Below are 13,402 nucleotides of genomic sequence, written 5' to 3' on the forward strand. Positions count from 1 at the left end.
CCATTTTTTTGTGTTTCTAAAATAAATAATCATTTGAAAACGTCACCAATGCCTTTTTAATAATTCTTATTATTTTTCCAGAATAATATTTCTAACCTGATGTTTTAGATATTTTGATTACTTGGGGTTGTGATTTTCAGAATTGTGGCTCAGAGCTTTGAAGAACAAGAAAATAAGAGCACATGCGAGAATCACAGCCTGAACACTGCCCTTGAGACAGCCTGTTCAAGTAACTGGTCTAGAGGGCACCTTACCACCCTGTCACCACCCACAAACTGCCATGGGTCTGAAGTCTATTAGAGACACTTGGAAAAGGAGGCAAGATCAAGGGTCAATTCATGAGAGTAGGTAAGGGGACAACACGGTTGACCTTGGAAATTGATGTACTGTCAAGGATGTGGGAACATATGGGAGGTTCATTAGGAGAGAATTTAGCGAAAGCAGCTATCTATTTAATGACAGCCTGAGAGACAGATGGGAGCTGGCTAATCTAGGAAACCAGGAAGCAGGAAACCGCGTAGGAGGCTGTCATGGTGTGGGGAGGAGAGGTGGACTGGGAAAGGGCAGCGGAGCAGCAGCGCTGACGTGCTTGACTGAAGGGTCAGGATGTCAGGAAAATTAGAAAACCAACAACAAATGAATGAAGTGTGGGGACGGTGAGATGGCCCCGTGGGCGAAGGTTTCTGCTATGTCGCCTGAGGACCTGAGCTCCAATCCCAGGGATCAGTGCTGGAAAGAGAAGACTGACTCCTGTGAGCTGCTGTCTGACCCCCACATGGGCTGTGGTGCATGGTCACCCACCCCACATCTACACACAAATACATACATTTATGCACTCCTAATTTTGTAAAAGGTCCATTTTAGGGTCTGGAGCGATGTCTCAGCAGTGAAAAGCACTGCTGCTCTCGCGAGAACCCGAGTTCTATTGCCAGCACCCACATGGTAGCTCAGAGCCATCTCTATCTCCAGTTCTGGGGGATCCATTATACTCTTCTGTCTGGAGAGAGACTAAGGCAGGGGTGTGGTCATATACATGCAGCAAACACTCATATACCTAGTGTCAGAAAAAGTAAACCTATTTTGGTCTTCTTAAGATATTTCTCTAAATTGATTTTGATCTTGAACTTATCTGAAGCCCTGAAATTCTATTTCTTATATTTTTCGTTGTGAGCCTAGCCTTTAACGGCTGAGCCATCCCTCTAGGCCTGAAATTCTATTTCTTAAAAAGAAAAATAACCTATTTTAAGTTGAATATAAGGAAGACCTACAACTTACTGGTACATAATGTATTAAATCTACTTAAATCTGACTGTTTTCCTAAAAGAAATCAGGGGATGTTTATGGTTGTTAGAGTCCCAGGTCTGATGCAAATTGTAAAATTAACTTCTGAGGTATCTGCAATGCCGTCTACTTGCAATGAAAAATAACAATGCTGAAAACAGCCTGGTATTGGCATAGAAACAGACAGGAGGACCAATGGAACCAAATAAAAGACACAGATATCAATCCATACACATACAAACATTGATCTTTGACAAGGAAGGAAACAATATAAAATGGAAAAAGAAGCATATTCAACAAATGGTGCTGGCATAACGGGATATCAACATGTAGAAGAATGAAAATAGATCCATATCTATCACCATGCACCAAACTCAAGTCCAGATGGATCAAAGACCTCAACATAAAATTAACCACACTAAGCCTCATAGAAGAGAAAGTGAGCCGGGCGGTGGTGGCGCACGCCTTTAATCCCAGCACTCGGGAGGCAGAGGCAGGTGGATCTCTGGGAGTTCGAGGCCAGCCTGGTCTACAAGAGCTAGTTCCAGGACAGGCTCCAAAGCTACAGAGAAACCCTGTCTCAAAAAACCAAAAAAAAAAAAAAAAAAGAAGAGAAAGTGAGAAGTACACTTGAAAACACTGGCACAGGAGACCCCTTCTTAAACATAACCCCAGTAGCACAGACACTGAGAGAAACAATTAAGAAATGGGACCTCCTGAAACTGAAACGCTCTGTAAAGCAAAGGACACGGTCAACAAGCAAAACAACAGCCTACAGGGGCTGGAGAGATGGCTCAGTGGTTAAGAGCACTGGCTGCTCTTCCAGAGGATCTGAGTTCAATTCCCAGCAACCACATGGTGGCTCACAACCATCTGTAATGAGATCTGGCGCCCTCTTCTGGCGTGCGGGCATACATGGAGGCAGAATGTTGTATACATAAGAAATAAATAAATCTTTAAAAAAAAAAAAAACAGCCTACAGAATGGGAAAAGATCTTCACGAACAGACAGAGGTCTGATCTCCAAAATATACAAAGAACTCGAGAAATTGGTCATCAAAAGAACAAATTATCCAATAAAAAAAGGGAGTGTACAAACCTAAACAGAGAACTCTCAACAGACGAATGTAAAATGGTTGAAAGACACTTAAAGAAATGCTCAACATCCTTAGCCATCAGAGAAATGTAAATCAAAACAACTCTGAGATTCCATTTTACACCTGTCAGAATAGCCAAGATTAAAAACACTGATGACAGCTTATGTTGGAGAGGATGTGGGGCAAAGGGAACACTCCTCCATTGCTGGTTGGAGTGCAAACTGATACAGCTGCTTTGGAAATTAGTATGGCGATTTCTCAGAAAATTAGGAAACAACCTACCTGAAGACCAAGCAATACCACTTTTGGGTATATACCCAAAAGATATTCAATCAAACCACAAAGACATGTGCTCAATTTTGTTCATAGCAAGCATTATTTGTCATAGCCAGAACTGGAAACAACCTTAAATGCCCCTCAATCAAAGAATGGAAAAGAAAAATGTGTTATATTTACATAATGGATACTATACAGCAAAAAAAAAAAATGAAATCTTGAAATTTGCGGGCAAATGGATGGATCTAGAAAACATCATATTGAGTGAGGTAACCCAGACCCAGAAGGACAAATATCATATGTACTCACTCATAAGTGGCTTTTAGACATAAAGCAAAGAAAAAACAACATATAATTCACAATCCCAGAAAACCTAGACAACAAGAGGACCCTAAGAGAGACATACATGGATCTAATCTACATGAAAAGTAGAAAATGACAAGATCTCTTGAGTAAATTGGGAGTGTGGGAATTAAGGAAGAGGGTAGAAGGGGAGGAGAAAGGAAGGGAGAGGAGAGAAGAAAAATATATATAGCTCAATAAAAAAATAATAAAGAAAAAAGAAAAAGAAAAGCAGCAATGAAAATGAAGAAACAGAAGTGAGCACACTGATAGAATATTCATGTATTGATCATGTGTTGGTTGGAAGAGCACCAATCAGAAGACAGGAGGCTGGTGAAGGAAGCTGAGCTGGGGAGACAATGGAAGCAGACCCTGGTGTCTTCAGTCTCTGGTTGGCTGGTGCTGCCCTGGCCTCACCTGAGTCTTTCCCATTGCAAACCTGACACACCAGCACCCACCTCTCTTTCCCGTCAGACTACAGGGCTGTGTACTGTCTAATCAGTGTGGCTAAAGGGAAGGCAGCTTAAGGAAAAGAGAAAACAATGAAAGAGCAAACAGCACAGGCAAGGATTCCTGGAAGAAATGAGCAGAGACCAAAAGGGAGCTCAAGAGGGAAGAGAGGATGGAAGGACTTTTCTTACACGTGGAGAAGGTACAAGTCGAGAGGCCATGACTATAGATCATAAAGACGGTGAAATTACAAGATGGTGACTTCTTCCTCGTCCTCCTGACCTGAGACAAAAGCCTGGCAGCTTCAAAAAAGGCCTGATGGGCTTTTCCTCCTGCCGGTAGGACCCCACCACCACCTGTGGACCAATCCAACAAGACCAAAGCCAGACCAGAATGTGTTTTCCTCAGACTTATGGATCTATCAGCTGCACTGTCTTCATTCAATCTGAACAGTCATAAAATGGGGGTGGAAGACCCTTAAGAGCCCCCAGACATCAAGGAGAGACAGAACCTCAGCTTCCTGAGGCCCCCTCTGCTCTGCTCAGGGTTTTTTCTTTCTGTCTGTCTTGCTCTGTATTGTGTTTCCTCACCCCTAATAAAAGCCTTCGACAGGCTGACTCTGTTGCTGCAGTCTGCTGTGTCTGAGATTTCACTCCACCACCCTCCTTGCTGTGCTCCATAGTTTTCCTGCCTTTAGTTCTTTAACTGGCAGAGAAGCAGAATTCCAGAAGACCCCTAATGTGCAATACAAGTAGAGGTGCTCAGGGTGAACTGGCCAGGGGGAGAGGAGCTTTTGCCCCAGGTAGGAGACATAAGCAGTTGAGACTTAAGGTGCTATATTAAATGTGTTTTCCTTTGTGAGATGATATGAAATTTGGGATCTGGGGTAGATGGCAACTGTTTGCATCTTGATCAGCACTCAGACTTCCACTTCATGAAGGCCTGTGATGTGGGATTCCCCTTTGTATGCTGTGAATACCATTGGTTAATAAAGAAACTGTCTTGGGCCTGCACAGAGTAGGTGGGGAATACTAAACTGAATGCTGGGAGAAGGAAAGCAGGGTTAAGGAGAAGCCATGTAGCCCCTGCCAGAGACAAATGCCGGATGGAACTTTACCCAGTAAGCCACAGCCACGTGGCAATACACAGATTAATAGAGATGGGTTAGTTTAGGATATAAGGTAGCCAGAAATATGCTTAAGCTATTGGCCAAACAGTGTTGCAAATAATATGATTTCTGTGTGATTATTTCAGGAGTCTGGGCGGCCAGGAAATGAACAAACAGCCTCCTACAACAGGCCTGCTCATCACAGTAATGCTAATTGGGAGTGGTGGAGTCTTTAGGGGATGTCACTGTGGAGACTCTCAGGAATCCCATAATAGTGTAAACAGAGCACAATAGGAGCTTGTGTGTGGTCTCACAAGATCTTGAAGGGACTTAGCAGACTCTGACCCCCTTCATTTCCTCACCCTGTGTGGTGAGATGGAGAGCCTAGATCTTCCACAGGCTCCTGCCCCTTGTGCACCAGGGTCTGCTGGTCACAGACAGGGATCACCAAAGCTGCAGGCTTACACAACTCTCTTCCTCTGTGTTCACAATCTCAGAGACTTGCCCCTGTGTCAGAACGCTGAGGATCACACACAGGCTACTGTGAGGAGCTCACATCCTTGCTGTGTGACATCTTCTGAGTGGGGAGAAGACAAGAGGTCATGAACTCTTGTTGGCATCCATTGGTGAACACTGACTGAGTAAAATCAGGACTAATGATCTTGCCCCAAACCCCAAAGAGAAACGCTTCAAACTAATATCGGAATGGGCCCTATTTAGGTGGAAGTAGCTGACTGGTGGGAAAAGGAAAACATACCAGGTGTCCCTGTGAGCAAGAGATAAGGAAACTGTGAAATAACCATGAGGGCTGAGCAATGAGCTGGGATGTGTGTGATCTTCCTGCATCCCCTCCTGTACTCAGTAACCCTTCCTGCAGGCTGCAGGGAATGGACCAAGAGCCCACCATGTGGTTTAGTCTGACAAAATGTGGTTTAGTCTGACAAAATGTTCACATGAGGTCTTGCTATATCCTAAGAGACCTTTCCTTCCCCCACACCCAAGCTATTTAAAACCCAAACTCAAAACTTTTTAAATAGTTAGCACACATTTTAATCCCTTAGACATATCCTTTCACTGGGGAGCCTGGACCAGCCTGGATCACTGGGTCCTCTTCTGGACCAGCCTACGGCGGAGTTAATTACAGGTCTGCGCCATAAATCTAACCCAATATGAGTTTTGGTAAAAGGAACTGTGCCGGGTGTGGCGGGCAGGGTGACAGAGCCAGATCGATCTCTGAGTTTGAGGCCTGCCTGGTCGACATTGCAAGTTCTGGAAAAGCAACGGCTACACAACTGCTATCTCAAACTATAAAAGAAATGAACCTGGTGTTGGGCCAGGCTGGCATGGAAAGCTCACCAAAAGTTCCAGATCAGTCTGGACTTCATCTGCTATAGACTGCATAAAGTAAGACTTAAATAAGACTTAAAGGGGAGGAATTAACTGGGGGAGGAAGGGGGGCCACGGCTCGTAACAAGCCAGAGCAACAGTTACAGCAAAAGAGCCGAAATTCCAACCGCCCATCCAAGGCTCAGCCCATCCTTGAGCAGATCAGAAAGTCTCTTCCCTAGGTCAGTAGGCACCAACCCCTCCGCTCAGTCAGGAATGTCCGTCATCTCGGGGAGAGACGCGATGCATAAGGGACTAGATATAAAAGGAGGAGTGTGTGGGTGGGGGAGGGAACCTCTCTTTGGTAACTGTTGTCAAGTCCGTGTCCGGAAATTGTGAAAATCCTGGGAAAACCGCTGGCATCAGTCTGTAGATCCATCAGCCACTCCTGCCGCACTGTGACCGAAAGCGCGATGGGCGGGGCATGCAAATGAAGACATGACCCAGCCTCCTGGGAACTCTGGGACCGAAAAGTGCAAAGAAAAAAATCTCGCCCTTCCTTGGATTTTCACAGAGTAAAAGTCGTGTTCACGATAGAGCAAGAGAGTTCGTGTCTGGTGAGTGTTTGTTGGTGCGACCATATTTGTGACCGTGAGGTAAAGGTGAGTGTGCCTGTTAGTGGAGCAAGCGTCTGGACTGTAATCGTTATCGCTTCTCGGCCTTTTGGCTAAGATCAAGTGTAGTATCTGTTCTTATCAGTTTAATATCTGATACGTCCTCTATCCGAGGACAATATATTAAATGGATTTTTGGAACTAGGAGTTGGAATAGGAGCTTGCTCCGTCCACTCCACGCATCGACCTGGTATTGCAGTACCTCCAGGAACGGTGCACCCCCTCGGGGGTATAATTGTGGTCTAATAACAGCTTCTATCGATAGCTTTCTAGTGCTTGAGGTTTTCAAGGTATTCTCTGTAACTTGGGGATACTCTTGTACATCTGCTCTTTTAGGAGGATAAAGAGTTTGATTGTTTCTCTTTGAATCTATGGTTTTTCAGTTGCCTTTAATTCAAATTATGTTAGATGGCATAAATTGGGGTAGTATATGCAACCACTGTGTAGCAACCTTTGCTTACAGACCTCCCGGTTTCCGTACCTGCAAACTGCCACTCTTGATGGGGGACACAATTGTCAGCTATATCATCTCCTCACGGGTCACTGAGAAGGGAGAAGAATGCTTCCATCTTATGTTGCTCTGTGGCCAAGCCCACACTCCCTGGGCTCCAGCACTCCAGAGGACTTGAGCCCTAGTTTTAAGACCTTCATGAAGTGAAGTGCTAACCCACAGTCAGGCTGCAGGAAACCAGCCTTGCCAGTCCCTCCCTGCTCAAAGGCACCAAGGACCTGCTTGCTGTGCCTAGGCTGTGACCTGGAAGATGCTTTGTCTGCCGTGGGAGACTGCAGAGTGGGAAGGGGCTGTGGAACATCAGCCCCAAAGGCACCAAGAGGAATGTGCCTGTGATTACAACTCAGCAAAAGCATATCTGCCAGTGTGCTAGCACTGGAAATGAAAGAGCAAAATTGAGTAACAATTGGGGGCATTGTGAAAATAATGATGAGGGTTTTGTATTTGTTTTTTGATTTGTGTGTGTGTGGTCTGCTATAATAGTACACTTTTATAGAAAATATACTACTTACACATTTCCTAAATCATTTAAACAAAATTTAGAATAAGCTAGGCTTGGTGGTGTAGGCCTGTTATCCTAGCTACTCCCCGGGCTGAGGCAGGAGGATGATGGGTTGAACATCAGCCTGGGTAACAGTGAGATCTGGTCTCAAAATAAAAAATAAAACCTAGTCTGGGGTTATAGCTTCATGATAGAGTCCATAGCACATGAGAGGCTGGAATTAAGGGTGTGTGCCACCATGCTTGGCTAAAAATTATTTTTAAAAGTCCTATTCATGAACGGGATCATCTTTTCTTTTCGCTGAAACTGTACTTATGCAACATCAAGGTTAAGTGATCCATGCTTCTACTACAATTCTCCAAGTAATTTCTTTGAGGTTCTGGATTCGAGTGATTAGGCATGGCTCTACCGCACATGCTCCTTTGCAGAGTCAACTATTTCTGAGACATGAGTACTCATTATTTATTTATTTATTATGTATACAATATTCTGTCTGTGTGTATGTCTGCAGGCCAGAAGAGGGCACCAGACCCCATTACAGATGGTTGTGAGCCACCATGTGGTTGCTGGGAATTGAACTCAGGACCTTTGGAAGAGCAGGCAATGCTCTTAACCACTGAGCCATCTCTCCAGCCCGAGTACTCATTTTTGTAATCAGATGCTGATATCGGTCTTTCCCCCCTTATTTGAGTAAAAGAATTCTATATGTCTGCTAGGTTAATGGTACAGGTACGCAATCACAGACATAATAAGACATTGGGAGTGGGGGTTGAAGAGATGACTCAGTGGTTAAGGAAGAACATTGCTCTTCCAAAGGCCCTGAGTTTAATTCCCAGTCCCCATGCTTGGTGGCTCACAACCAACTGTAACTCTAGCTCCAGGGGCCTCCATGGGCACCTACACCTATATGCATACATACACACATACGCATAATTTAAAAATGAACCCTTTAAAAAAAGGAAGGCTAAGGATGTAGCTCAGTGCTACAGGCTTGTCTAGCACATCCAAGGCTCTGGCTTTGACCCTCAGCACTGGGAGCAAAAGCAAACACCAGCACCACCACCCTAAGTTAACAAACGTGATGACAGAGTGTTCTGTGCCCTTCACAGCAATAGAAATAAGATGTTTCTTTTCTGCACCTCACCCCTTTAGTCCAGCAACCCTACCCCTGGGGATTTGTAAATATAGCAGAAAAAGAAGGGGTTGCATGCCTATGTGTCTGTCTTCATTTTTGATTTTTTGTTTTTTGAGACAGGGCTTTTCTGGGTAGCTTTGGAGCCTGTCCTGGAATTAGTTCTTGTAGACCAGGCTGGCCTTGAACTCACAGAGATCCTCCTGCCTCTGCCTCCCTAGTGCTGGGATTAAAGGCATGTGCCACCACCACTCATCTGTCTTAATATTAATAGTGCGGAATTGCTAATGACACACCCAACAGAGTGATCGCTGAAACTATGTGAGCAGCGAGGGTACAGTGATGCCACCGAGGACACTCTGAAGACTGCGCTGTAACGGATGTCGGAATGTGGTCAAAAGAATGACACATGGCGAACAATGCCTTGAGGAACCGTGAGGGAGGCTCCAGGAGAAAAGGCAGAGGACCTTTTACCTCAGGTGCATTACCTCAGGTCCCTGGATTGTTCACGGACCTGATTTTGGGCCTCGTGTATTAAACATTTACACTCTATTTATAAGACAAGTTTATTCTTGTTGGATGTCAGAACATAGCTATAAGACCCAATCTGGTCAGCGTACCCTGAATCTGGAGATGGCCTTCTGCCTTGCCTTCATGATTTCCCAGATATAATCTATAGTACGAGCCAGGCAATTGTTTTTGAATTGATCTATTCTGAAGAAGTTCTGGGAAAGGGCTATTCTGTCAATATTTAGTATGTACTTACTGGTGCTTATATGTTTTTCTGATCATGTTTTTTCTGAACTCAACGTTCCTTGAACCGTTGCTTTCTTTGTTACATTTGTGTATAAATGAGCACTGAAACTGAGGTGAGGTCATAAACAAGATCTGCTCTCGGGTCCTCAGATCCCAGGTCCAGCAAACAAGATCTGCGTAGGTCAGCCAAAGAGTCGTCACACGGAGAGCTGCCTGCATCTGTCGGTTGCTGCTTCAAAACAACCTTGAAATCTCAGTTGTAAAGGATCAGTATGTATTTCTCATCAATACATTTACTATCTGTTGGGATCCCCTGACCTAGTTGTAATTCCTTGAACTTGGCTCTGAGCTGAGCTCAGTTGGTTTCACATGTTTCTCGTTCATCTGTGGCTGATGGGACATCTAGGGCTGGCTCTTTGTATGCCGTCAGCATAAATCCAAAAGAGCAAAGATGCTGCGAACACACAGTCAGCCTCTACACACAGCACAGTTACTAAAATGTCATTGGACAGGACAAGCGACATGACCAAGCCCACATCACAGCGCCAGCAAAATATCTAGAGCTCTCTTTCTAAAATAGCTTTTGTTTAAAATTTCATGCATGAACACTGCACCTACCTCCCTCTTCTCCCCACCCAAATTCATGAGCAGGATTTTTTGTTTGTTTGTTTGTTTTTTGACACAGGGTTTCTCTGTATCTTTGGAGCCTGTCCTAGCTCTTGAAGACCAGGCTGGCCTCAAACTCACAGAGGTTCGCCTGCTCTGCCTCCTGAGTGCTGGGATTAAAGGTGTGTGCCACCATCATCTTTTTAAAAATTATTATTGTTATATGTATACACACATGTGCATGATATATATATATATATATCATGCTGAGTCCATTTAGCTTTCTTTGCTTGCATGTATATGTGTTCAGGGCTAACCTTGGGGTTAGACAATCCCAAGGTTATGGGATTTGCTCTCTATGGGAGTTGGTCTCTGAGGGAGTTGGTCTCTGCAAGCACCCAATTCTCCCTGTCTCAGTAGTCATTGACCTCCTGCAGCTTTTTGCCTAGGGATGGGATTATGCAGACTTTCCCCGTCCCCACTAGCACGTCAACCGGTAATGTCATTATGCAGGTCATGTTGAGAGCTCATGGGTGCAGCTTCCCTGTTGTGTCGAGGAGATTCAGTCTAGCAGCAGACAGGGGTCATGGTCCCATGGTTCTCACAAACTTTCTTCCCCACTTTTCCAAGATTTTCCCTGAGCCTTAGATATAGGGAGTTGTGTTGCAGATATATCAGACGGGATTGGCACCCTCACTCACGTATTACCTGCATTTTGATCGGTGTGGGTGTTTATCACAGCCTCCATCTGTTTAAGAAAAAAAGCTTCTTTGGTGAGGGGCGAGAGCTGCACTTATCTGTAGAAGGATACTTACTGGGAAACAAATCATACTGGCTTAGGGAAGGAGCAGCAGTACACTCTCGTCTCCGGTTTATGTCCCCTCTCGCCATGCGTAGTTGTCTAGGTTTACAGTACGAGGCACGAATTCCTCCTGCTCCTATTGAGCAGCCCTTAAATCCAATCAGACAGCCGTTGGTAACCGAAAAAAGGTGCCACTATAGCACAATTATGGCCATCTTGCCAGGCCAGTCACTGTTGTGGTTCATAGGCTTCCCAGTGGACGGGGACTACCAAATGCATCTCTCCCTTGGCAGCGTCCATAGAATCTTCTAATACTGCAAGAGCTAGTCAACAAGGACGAGGCTCTGAGACCAGTTCCAGATCATTTCCTCCAAGTCCTGTGTCACAAGGATGTGACTTCTTCAGCAATAGGGTCTTCCTTCCAAATTCTGGGAGGCAACCAGGTGCAGCAACAATAGCCTATGTTGTGTTTTGGGTCCACTTGGACTACAGGTCAAGAGAACTTATGTGTCTCATACATGGTACTGGAGGCTTTGTTAGTTCATGACTCTTTTGAGGAGCATTGTCACCCCAAGTGTCGTAACTTCTTTAAACTATACATCTGTGTATACACATGCACATATATATTACATGTAATTTTAGGTAACATAAAATCGTGGGGTCTATATGTCTTTTTTTTTTTTTTTTTTTTTTTAATTTTCAAGACAGGGTTTCTCTGTAGTTTTTGGTGCCTGTCCTGGAACTAGCTCTTGTAGACCAGGCTGGCCTCGAACTCACAGAGATCTGCCTGCCTCTGCCTCCCGAGTGCTGGGATTAAAGGCGTGCGCCACCACCGCCCGGCTCTATATGTCTTATGAAACATTCTTAGTGTTATTTCTTGACCCATCTGTATTGCTCACCTTCCCCCTCCCTGGTTAAAGCCCCACCCCCGTTTTCTGCTTCATAACACTGTGCCAATCTAGAGCTCCCCTGAATTGCTCCCTTTTTACTTCCCTGCTTTCTGTGCTTACTCATGTCTAAAGGTTCTGAGCTCAGGACCACAGATGAGAGAGAACATGTGGCGTTTGTCTTTCTGGGTCTGGATTACTTCACTTGGTATATGATCTACTTCTATCCGTTTACCTACAAAATTCATGGCTTCATTTTTCTTTGCAGCTGAGTAGAATTCCTGTGTATGCATGTCCCTTTTCTTATTCGTTCAGTTTTGAAGGTCATTTAGGTTGTTTCCTAGCTGTTGTGAATACAGAGGAAATGAGCGTGGCTGAGCGTGTTCACAGTGGAGTGTGATGTCAATGAGTGTGACTGAGCGTGTTCATCGTGGAGTGTGATGTCAAGTCCTTTGAGACTATGCCCCAGGCATGTTTCGCTGGTAGATTTATTTTTAGCTATTTGAGAAGTCTCCACACTGATTTCCAGAGTAGCTATACCAGTTTTCAATATCTAGCTCTACTGTTAGGATATGCAAAGGGAAGAATTAAAGATGGATGTGAAGTATTAGGCACAGTAACACTGTAGCAACGCTTTGCAAAAACTTAAATGGAAGAAGCAGCCATATAGAATAGAAAGTTAATTGCAGAACTTGCAATGTGTGTAACATATTTTAAAGGAAGAGAAATAAGCAAAAATGAAAAAAAATGCACCAGGTCAAGAGATGTTTAGGATTTTTTTATTTTCATTTTTCCATTTCTCAAGCTGATATGATCATATTCTGTTTCTCTCTTTTAACAATGTTTTAGGAACTTCACACCACAAGCAACTCTTTATCTCGGTTGTTTTATTACACTAATTGCATTATCTATCATATTAAAGGAGAAAAAAAGGAGGGAGGGAGGGAGGGGGAAAGAGAGGGAGGGAGGGAGAGAGAGAGAGAGAGAGAGAGAGAGAGAGAGAGAGAGAGAGAGAGAGAAAGAGAGAGAGAGAGAACAGCTGGCCACTAGATCTAGGCTGTCCCTTTAGCTATTCTTACTGTAAGGCTCTGCTCACATCACTTAGCTTCCTGTGTTCTTGATGAATGTATAAATTAGCCAAACACCCCTAGCCCACTGATTACCACAGTGTACACTCTAAACGAACAGAGTGGCACTTTCACTCACGTTTTTTGTCTGCTGTGACCTTAGTTAACAGAGTCAACCCCAAGAGACTACTCTGCACTTTGCGAGAAAAGGAAATCAAGTTTGCACCTGTGAAGCTGGAGCCCCAGAGATGTCTCAGATGCTGATCTAGGTGCTGCTCTCAAGACACTCAGTCCAAGTCTAAAGGATATCCGACCATCACTCCCAACATGGCTACAAGACTGGAGTGCATAGAAACGCTGGGAGATGGAGGCATGATCCAGGATGGAGCCAGCACCATAGAAAGCCTTGGAAACTCATTCCATTTAAAGGCTGCAGGAACTCCCCAAAGCAGAGAATTTCATAAGATTTGTTTTCTATTTTAGGATCTTTGGACGACAGAATAAGAACTGAATTGACTTAGGAAGATTGGAGGCAGGGAATCATACTTATCTTGTCACTGTCCAGGAAAGAGAAGTAGACTGAGCA

At 44.4% G+C, this 13,402-nt stretch overlaps 1 non-coding gene across 1 annotated transcript; it reads left to right on the forward strand.

Annotated features, from left to right (window-relative positions):
• The first annotated feature begins 6,586 nt into the window (after positions 1-6,586).
• Positions 6,587-6,777, forward strand: LOC130878907 (U2 spliceosomal RNA). Its single transcript, XR_009057520.1, has one exon. It is a non-coding gene; the product is annotated as a U2 spliceosomal RNA (small nuclear RNA).
• Positions 6,778-13,402: the final 6,625 nt, after the last annotated feature.

Source organism: Chionomys nivalis, chromosome 7, assembly GCF_950005125.1.
Source record: "Chionomys nivalis chromosome 7, mChiNiv1.1, whole genome shotgun sequence".
NCBI lineage: Eukaryota > Metazoa > Chordata > Mammalia > Rodentia > Cricetidae > Chionomys > Chionomys nivalis.